Source organism: Sinocyclocheilus anshuiensis, unplaced genomic scaffold (assembly GCF_001515605.1).
Source record: "Sinocyclocheilus anshuiensis isolate Anshui unplaced genomic scaffold, SAMN03320099.WGS_v1.1 scaffold446, whole genome shotgun sequence".
NCBI classification, from domain to species: domain Eukaryota; kingdom Metazoa; phylum Chordata; class Actinopteri; order Cypriniformes; family Cyprinidae; genus Sinocyclocheilus; species Sinocyclocheilus anshuiensis.
In genome coordinates, this window is record NW_015544247.1 from 1566171 (window position 1) to 1576609 (window position 10439).

A 10439-nucleotide genomic window follows, 5' to 3' on the forward strand; every position below is an offset into this window, starting at 1 on the left:
TCTTAAATATATACATGCATGTGTTTGTATTTATATATACATAATAAATGTACACAGTACACATACATATTATGTAAAAAACAACAACTTTATTTTGGATGCTATTAATCGCGATTAATCGTTTGACAGCACTAAATTTTTATCGTTCGTTAACATGTCCACAGAGGCAAAATATGTCTTAAAATGGCCCTATGCTGACGGGACCAACTTTATTCAAGTACTGACAACTGTACTTCAGGCTAATATAGCTATGAATATTCAATTCTTATTCTGATGAGTCTTCATTTCCATTCAATTTTTAATGACAAATCTTTTTTTTTACTCATTGACGTTTCTGTTGCTCAAACAGCACAGCATGGTACTAGAAAAATACATTGTGGAGCAAAGAGAAAACTAACAATGCGCCAACAGACAAGACAGAGCAGGTTACTTCTGGTATGAAACAAAGCCTCAGCTTTCAGATTTTGTGATTAAGAAATTCAAAGTATAAATACCATTTTGTGGCTCTTTAATGTTACATGACAGATCACTGTAGCGCCTCAGCTCAAGTGACACGTGAACCCATCATCTTTTCATATTTACTCAAAGCACGAAATAAACGGAACATCAGAAGGTATTTTATTTCAACCGCGTATAGGTGTCAATACACAGCATTCTTTAAATTTAAGTCTACCAAAGTTAATCTACTCTCCTGTTTGAATTGTTTGTCGGACAAAATGGCGGAATTTGCGTTATGATTGATCAGATCGCATATATCAATTATGAGTAGTGCTGTCAAATGATTAATCGAGATTAATCGCATCCAAAATAAAGTTTTTTGTTTACATAATATATGGATTGTACTGTGTATATTTATTATGTATATATAAATACACCCACATGCATGTATGAGGCAATGTATGAAAGGAAATTCTGTTCAATTAACAGTGAACATTTCTGTGCCAAATGTCTCCATCCAAATGTCTTACTCTTGCGCAAAGGATTTGAATTTGAACCCTAGTGGTTCATAATGGAACTGCAGGGGATTTTTGAGATTGTGACAGACACAGCAATGCTAAAATAAATTCAAATAATAATAAATGACTAAATAATATCAAACAATTAATTAAAATTATTTAAAATGTATTTAATATTTTTAAATACATCTTTGTAATCTTTAATTTGAAATCATTAATTACAAATTAAATCAATATAAAATAAAAAAAAACATTAAATATAAAATTCTATTCTGATCTATACAAAAATAAGTCATTAAATGTTTCATTCATTATATTTATTTAAGTGTTACAATTTTCAAAATCAAGGGGCGCTACAGTAAGTCAGTTGTTTAGGCTGATTAAGTTGACAAAATAACCCTGTTCTAGCAAACAGACTACCACAGGTACCAAGGCACAAGTCTATAGCCTATCAGACAAAAATCCTGATGACTGATTGTGCAGAGTGATCAAATTAGTATTTTATTGTGCAGTGAGCAGCATGGTATGAGATACCAGGATGTTTTGTTGATCATATGTGAGAATGAGTGCCTTGCACCTGTATATGAAGTAGTTAGTGATGAGGCCAATGACTCCAGTGGACCTCGATTACGGCCGCACCTTCAACTGTGAGAACTGGAGGGTCCTGAGCTAATGGAGCAGACACCCCCTGTCCTACACCACAACCGTCTGCACATACAAATATTGACATGAAAGCATTTGATACGCAGGTAAAAATGACAACTAATACAACATATTTAAACAGACAGAAAGGAAAAATGGTTAGCACTGTTTAGGTTGCAGAGTGCCTGGCTGACAGGCCTGTACTTGAATGTGGTAGATGGTGTAGGGGTCCAATCCTTGCAGTAATAGGGAGTGCTCTGGTCCAGCAGGGTGGATGAGGGGCCGCTCAGTACCTGCATTGAGCAGGATGTTATATTCCAAAAGGGCACTTGCATTATACACACCTTAAAGGGAAACAGAAACATAAAGTCACATTTACTTCTTTTCACTAACCAATATCCAATCACATCTTGTTTAAGCAGAAACGTGACACCTATGCAACCACTCACTAAACTGACAAACTAACCGAAAAGATTAGTGCCAACCCAGCATGAAAACAAACACACAATCAGCTCACCCAGTCCACAATCACAACATACGAAGAGCCGTATGTACTCATAATACAGTGCAAGGACTGACATACAGTGGACCTGACACTTTGGGAAGCTTTGCCCTTGATTCAACATCCTTCTGGGCAAGCAGGCACTTCCCCTGTTCCGTCTATCCCACCACTGTCCGAAACACACAGACACGCACATGGTCTTCGGTAATGCATTTGAACTAAAGAATGTAGAGTCCCGGCATCCACGCTTTGTTAATATTCCCATCACTAGCGCCTTTCATAATTTACGGCAACTGGAGGCTGATAGGTTATTCAACATTTATGAGACCCGAGATGTATTCAGAACGGGCTGATTATCTTTACAAATGAAAAAGTTAAATTATTCAACTTCCTTCATTGCGTCTCCCTGAGCAGATGTAGTCTTTTGCCTGAGACACAAAAACCCACTGGAATTAGACGGCGCTTTGATCAAAGCTTCCTGCCTGAGAAGTTCAATCGCACAGGTCCCTAAGTTCTATTATTTACAACTAATCACTGACTTTGGAGTTTTTGCACTTTCAACTTGAATGAGAGTCTAATAAGAAATAATGGCACAAAGGAAAAGAAAAGGAACATGCTATCAGATCTGATCCATCAAGCACAGGTGCAGCTTAAAACCATGCCCGTTTCTGCATTCGGACTTAACCAAGCGTTAGATATTGTAGTTTGAAGCCATAGATTTTTTGCTCGCCTCTCTCGGAATGTAAAGTCAATAAAAGATCCGGCCTATGTAAATGTTTTCTGTGGGTATCAGGGCTGTTTAAGGGCTCTTATGGTGTAATTGAGGTTGTTTAAGGGGATCCTCTCACAGGAGAGAGGCATAATGGGGCAATAATAGCAAAAGATGGACCATCTGAGGCAGACAATCAGAACCGCTTGAATGTAGCCTGTGAAATCACTCTTGAGTGTGCGAATATGCACACACTCTTTAACACCCACCCACCCTCCTGCACCTTTTTGAGGGAAAACAAATACGTGCATGCAGATTCGCTTAGATGTGCTTTGTGACACATGACCAGGTGAATACATACACGCAGATCTGACATGCACAGGGTAGATGCTGCACATAGATGCTCTCTTGCACATATGTGCAGCAGGTGGGCTGGGTAGATGCTGCAAGCATGCATAAGAGCGGTCTGGGGTGCTAGAGTCTATGAACTACCATAGCTAATACCACAGGGAGAAAGAGAAGGAGAGAGAGAGTTTGCATTTGCTCTCCATGTGGGAGAACGTTCAGGCCGCGCTGCAGTCTCCGAGTGTAAACAGAGTGATTGATTGATCAGTGGAGTCCGGTGGGCTGCAGTCTGCAACAGACATGATGAGAAGATCATGCAGGACCACAGCAATGACAACACACTCTGGATGACTGAGTGAACCACAGCATGGCCTCACTAAGAAGGACTCCCCAGAAAAATGATAGCAAAATTTAAAAAAAAAAGTTATTTTCTGTTCACTATCTTTGTGTTCCCTTTCAGTCGGTCACTCTCAACGTCACGTCGGATGACCGACGAATTGGGATCTCGCTTAGAGCGCCACTGACCTCGCAGTCAGTGGTACCCGAATACTCGACAAAAGAGCAATTTCTTCTACCTCTGGGTCCCCTGAGAGGGTTACCATACGTAACCGAGACGTTTCACATCTTAATAACCTAATTGGGATAATGAATGGTCTTAATAACACATTTTGCTAGTTACTACTCACTATGACACTATGAACTCTAATTTTATAAAACATTTCATGCATACAAAAGCCTTTATGTATAATACATTATAAAGGGTTATTAAAGGGTATAATGCATTACAATTATTCATAATGTGCATTTTATAATACATTATATCTTGTTGTAAATAATTATAACTGAATTTAAAATGCATAGTGTAACAATGAATTGATAAGTGTTATGTATTAACTGTTGTTACAGTTATTCATGAGATTGTACAGTGCATTACAAGCCATAATTAATGCATTAAAACTACTTTTATAATGCATAATACATAAAGACTCTAAGTAAATTATTACTAAGATTATCTTTTATCTTTAAAAAGATAAAATTCTTGAAAAGACAACTTTGACAATCTATTATTATTATTATTATTTCTATAAAAAGGATTACTATTTCTATTATGTGTGTGTGTGTATATATATATATATATATATATATATATATATATATATATACAGCTCCTGTACCACCGCTGAGCGGCCGGGTCACCGGCTCGGCTCCACAGCGAAAACCTGAATATGCGCTGCATCTGCTGCCTACTTATACTCACGCTGTGATCAGCAGCAGCTGGATGCAATAATCGCATGCCAATGTGCATTGGCTCGTTTAGTTTACACTCGAAGTAGATTGGTCTCTCTAAGCGAGATCCCAATTCGTCGGTCATCCGACGTGACGTCTCCGTTCCCTCCTTCAGGGAACGAGGGTTACCATACGTAACCGAGACGTTTCACATCTTAATAACCTAATTGGGATAATGAATGGTCTTAATAACACATTTTGCTAGTTACTACTCACTATGACACTATGAACTCTAATTTTATAAAACATTTCATGCATACAAAAGCCTTTATGTATAATACATTATAAAGGGTTATTAAAGGGTATAATGCATTACAATTATTCATAATGTGCATTTTATAATACATTATATCTTGTTGTAAATAATTATAACTGAATTTAAAATGCATAGTGTAACAATGAATTGATAAGTGTAATAATGTATTAACTGTGGTTAAAATTATTCAATGCATTATAAGGTGCATTACAAGGCATAATTAATGCATTAAAACTAGTGCTATCAAACGATTAATCGCGATTAATCGCATCCAAAATAAACGTTTTTGTTTACATAATATATGTGTGTTTACTGTGTATATTTATTATGTATATATAAATACACAAACATTATACATAAAGGCTTTAAGTAAAGTGTTACCAATAAAACTAGAATTACAAGCACTAGAAAACTAATTTAAGTAAATATTATAATATTTTGAACAATAACTGTAATTAGTATTACAATATTACTGTATACCAAATAAGCAATTTGTCTGAACAGCATCTGAACAAACACAATCATTAAAATGAAATAAGTTGCCATTGCTTCATAGTGTGAACAACAACAACAAAAAAAAGGCATTAAGTTAATATTGATGTGAACTTCACCTCAACTCCACAGCAACAGCGGAGAAGGAGAGAATGAATGGGACACGATTGGACAGTGATGGCAGAACACACGCAGGTGAAGGGCGAGCACATCTCAAACAACTCTCCCCTAAATCACACTAGAGGTAGGAAAAGCTGTCACTTAGGTTTGAATGTTAATTGATTGGTGGGACCCATCTATGTCCGGCCCGCACTGATACATGTACACCACGACCATGTTGGGCCCCTGGTAAATTACACACAACGCCACTCGTAAATCCCTGCCCATGTGCTGTCACTCTCGCAGGCCCGAGCAGGGATAAATCAGCCTTGCGTGAGTGCTAAATAGAGAGGCTGCATAGTGCATTAGGTTGTAAACATTACCTGGGGGTGACCAGGCAACAAAGACGGAGCGAGGGCCGTGGAGGCTGACATTATACAGAGGAGGAATCCTTTCCGGGGAGGAGACGGGGGTTTAAATGACGTATCTATCACTGAGACTGCTCCTGCCGCTGGTGCTGGCCTCCAACTCGTACACATATCTGTGAAGCAAAGATGGATAGGAGATAAATAAGTCAACTGTGAAACTAAATTATGCTATTAGCTTAAAAGTCTCCTGTCACAGAAGTTAAATTTGCCTCTGTTTCAGCAATTCTCCATTTCAGGTGGGAGTCGACGCTGTGTTTAATTATTCATTGTCCGCGAGAGAGGCGGGTGCATTGATTCTGCCATTAAGCCGTGTCTTTCACAGCAAGCGCAGCTTTGTTTGAGGATGTGCGTCTTTCATCAGAGTCCTCAGAATTGAGGCGTGAATGTCGGCGTAACAAACCAATTGTTCTTTAAAATCATGAATGCAAGCTAAAAATAATCACTCGCATTGCTAGTTCAGAATGATGTCATATAGAGCAATTTTTGACAAATTTGTAGCAGTTACAGCAGACCTTACCATGAAAAAAAACACAAAAATATTTAATTAAAAAATACAAAATACACTGTAATTTAACCAGGTTGAAATCTTAGTATCAAATAATAATAATTTCGCAATATTTCATCATTAAAAAAAAAACTTGTTTGTTTCTAAATCTGTTCATTTATGGTTTCCTAAACCATCAAATTTACCATTGTGCAGGAAAATTTTATGAGCAAAATTTTATGGGGGCGTAAGATTTCCCCGCACAGAATTCGCTACAGGTTCAACCTTTGTGCAGGATTCACCGCCAATTTATCATTAACAAAAACTAAAACTAAAACCATTAAAAAAAATCATTATTTGAATTAAAATAAACATTTCCTGAAATAAAACAAAACAAAACAAAGAAATCAACTTATTTTATTACTGTTACTTACCAAAGCAACATTTGACATTTTCATTTAAAGCCGAAGTACTAAAATAACTAAAACTAGATAAACTAAAACTGAAAAAAACTTAAACTACAGTATATAGAAATATTGAAAAAATCTAATAAACATATTAAAATGAAATCAGAAAATATATAAATAAAATCTAATTAAAGATTAACAACAAAAACTATTAATAAAAAAACTGTAAAAACTATAATAGTATACAATAGTATATCAATAATAATATAAAACACTGTTCACCGCATTGTCAAACGAAAAGCTAAAAGTAATTTCTGTGTGACTGGTGTTTCATACATCACTACACTATTGACAATAGACAGGGGATCTTTTCTGCATGCAAAAGTTTGCCTAAATTTAATGAATGAGACCACAAATTAGTAACTGTAAAGACAGATGGTCATTATCACAAAATAAACTGGCAGTATTTTAAACAAAATAAAAAAACGTCTTTTCAAAGGTTTCACCAGAATAAAAAACAAACAAACAAATAAATAAATGTAAAATCTGTCAACTAGTCAGTTATTAACCCCCATGAAATATACAATTTTAGTTCTGATATAAATGAAGAAAAGAAAATGCTCATATGACTAAGCCTTATTGTACTTCAGCTTTTACATTACACTTGATTCATTGGAAAAGTCTCCGCTGGATCGATATGGTGTGATACTATTTAACAGATGACATTGTTAATGCAATGCTGATCAGCCCCTCCACTGTGATCTGTGACAGGCGTGACAGATTCTCTGAATGGACATGCATATGAATAGAAAGGGATGTGTGTGTGTGTGTGTGTGTGTGTGTGTGTACGCGCATGTATTAACGCCTGATGTGGGTTATAAAAACACTCTGCAGAAGGCTCTTTTAAGACATACATGACTTCACAAGATAGATTTGCCTTTTAAACAGAGATGGGTGTCAGTGCAAAGGTGTGCATTAGCAATGTATGTGGGTCATGTTCAACATTAAAGGCTTTTAATTTGCCATAAACTCCACAGCCAGCCATTAATAATTCCACATTAACTATTGTTCCAGCACTATCCCTTTAAAATAGTCACATCAGTTATTATAATCCGTGCTTATCATATGTAATAAAAGCATTAGCGATATTAATCAGAGAACACGTGAAGAGTCTCACCAGAGAACAGCTGTGCATACCAACAAGGCCATTGTGTATGTTGCATACTTTAAGTCAAATAAACACGATGTGGCGCATCAAAGGAGGTGGCGAGCAGCTAACCTGTTTCCCCAGAGGGAGAAAGGTTAATATTTCTCTCGTCAGAGAGACTTTCTACGATGGTGAGGTAAGTGACAGCTAATCAACATTGTCATAAATAATCGATGAGCAGGAGTGCTGGCAGAACACTCCCCAGCCCCCTGCTTAACTGATTCCCACATCAGCCTATAGCCTCTCCGGATAATGAACCGCTCGTCTGCCACTGTAACGCTCCTTACAGGGCTAAATTGGAGGAAGAAAGGGAAAGGGAAGAGCATGGGAGAAGGGAATGGCTTTTGGCAGGTCATCTGGAATTACGGCAAATTAAACGTCATGGCTATCCCCGACTCCGTTTGAAGCTACACTATAAACAAAAGCAGCGAAGGGACAATGAGAGGGAGGTCAGGTGACCAAATGACCTGTCTAAACTGTCCAATCAGAAGACACATGCTTTTGACAGTTCAAATCAGTGTGGAAGATATAGATTTGCATGTTGAAAAAGGTTTAAACACACACACACACACACACACACACACACGCACACACACACACACACACTCTCTCTCCATATATATATACACACACGTGAGAGAATGCAGTGAACAATCTACGAATCACTGATTGTAAAATAATGAAACAAACAGATTTATCCTGTCTTAAGCAGCTTATGAGACTGAACCATTGCAAATATTTACACAACATATTGCACAAACTAACCAATTATTTTTGCACACACAGCGTCCCTGTGTGCATGTTTTGATTTCAGCTAACCAACAGATTTCACAGATGCTAAGACTAAACATATTCATGAATAACGAGGCAGTGAAACAGCGAAATTTCTACAACATCGAGAAAATTATTTTCTCATATTTACTTAAGTAGAACATTAAGCAGATTTGTTTTAATTCAGCCCATAAAAAAACATTAATTTAAAATCAAAATTTGTTGACAAAACTGACTACTAATATAATACAAAATACTAATACAAAAATGAGTTAAAATATTTAAAAAATCTCTCAAAAAATATGTATATACTACTATTCATATACTTTAATTACAATGCCCTATTTAATTAAATCTTTTAATTAAATTATTTAATTTAACGTTAATATACAAATGTACAAATATTTCAAAAAAATAATTATATTTTCTTATATTACAATGTTATAATTACTATATAATATATATAATTTATTGAATAGATACAAAATATAAATATATATATATATATATATATAGCGAGAGAGAGAGAGAGCGAGAGAGAGAGAAAGAGAGACATTTTAAAATTTGTAAACATTATGCAATATTATTATTATATAAAAGATAAAAAAATGCAATCATGTAATAATATTTAATTATTTATAAATGTATGTTAGAAAAAAAACCCTATAACTATCTTAGTCTCACTGTCCATAATCAGCAGAAAAGTTTTGTTGCTGTCCTACCCTGAGTCACAAGAGCAACGCGATCAATGCGACTTTCCAAGCCAACGCTGCTGCTCATTAGCTAGCCTCCCTGCTCACTCCTCTTAAAAACTTCTAATGATTTGGTATCAGAGCAGCTCTGTTACTGAAGAGCTCTGTTATTGTAGAGTCCCAAGATTCTTTAAGACACACATAGGATTAGATGTCATCGATAATCAAGTGCTAATGGCTTGTTAAAGATGGCTGACAGATAGAACCTGGTGTTGGGCTGAAGGCCAGTGTCTGTGTACCTCATCTTTCCTCCGTCACTGCTGAATACGACCACTCCGTCACGCAGCAGCCGATACTGAGAGAGCAGGCCGTTGGGTTTGAGTGGCTGGCTCCAGTGAAGCTCCACTGCTGAGGAGTTCACCTGGATATGCCTGGGCACTGCCCACACATCTAGAGAAAGAAAATAAAGATGATAGGATAAGACAAGTGTTGACAGAAGGCCAGAATGATTTATCATAATTGTATACATATAGAATAGGGTTACAAAAAGCTCTGAAACAGAGCTGTTGAGAAGGCTTATTGTGAAAAGATTGCATATATATGTATATATGTATACAGTAGTGGTCAGAATGATTGGCACCCTTGGTAAATATGATCAAAGGCGGCTGTGAAAATAAATCTACATTGTTAATCATTTTGATCTTTTATTTAAAAAAAAATCACAAATATCTAACCTTTCATTGAACTAAAATAATTGAAAATGGGGGAAAATCTCATTATGAAATAAATGTTTTTCCCAAATACACGTTGGACACAATTATTGGCACCCCTAGAAATTCTTATGAGTAAAATATCTGTGAAGTATATTCTCATTCATATTTACAATTTTGAGCATACCAGGGTCATTATGAACATGAAATTATCCAGCCATGGCTTCCTGTTTCACAGGAATATAAATAGGATGGAAAACTAAGGCCAAATTCCCTTAATCATCCATCACAATGTGAAAAACCTCAGAATATATTTCTGATGTGCAGCAAAAGATAATTGAGCTTCACAAATTAGAAAGTGACTTTAAGAAAAGAGCTAGAGCAGTGAAAATTCCCATTTCCACCATCAGGGCAATAATTAAGAATTTCCAATCAACAGAAAATGTTACAAA

General features: G+C 36.2%; 1 pseudogene; it reads right to left on the reverse strand.

Annotated features, from left to right (window-relative positions):
- LOC107697660 (usherin-like) overlaps positions 1–10439 on the reverse strand; it is a 241341-nt pseudogene that overhangs the window by 27662 nt on the left and 203240 nt on the right.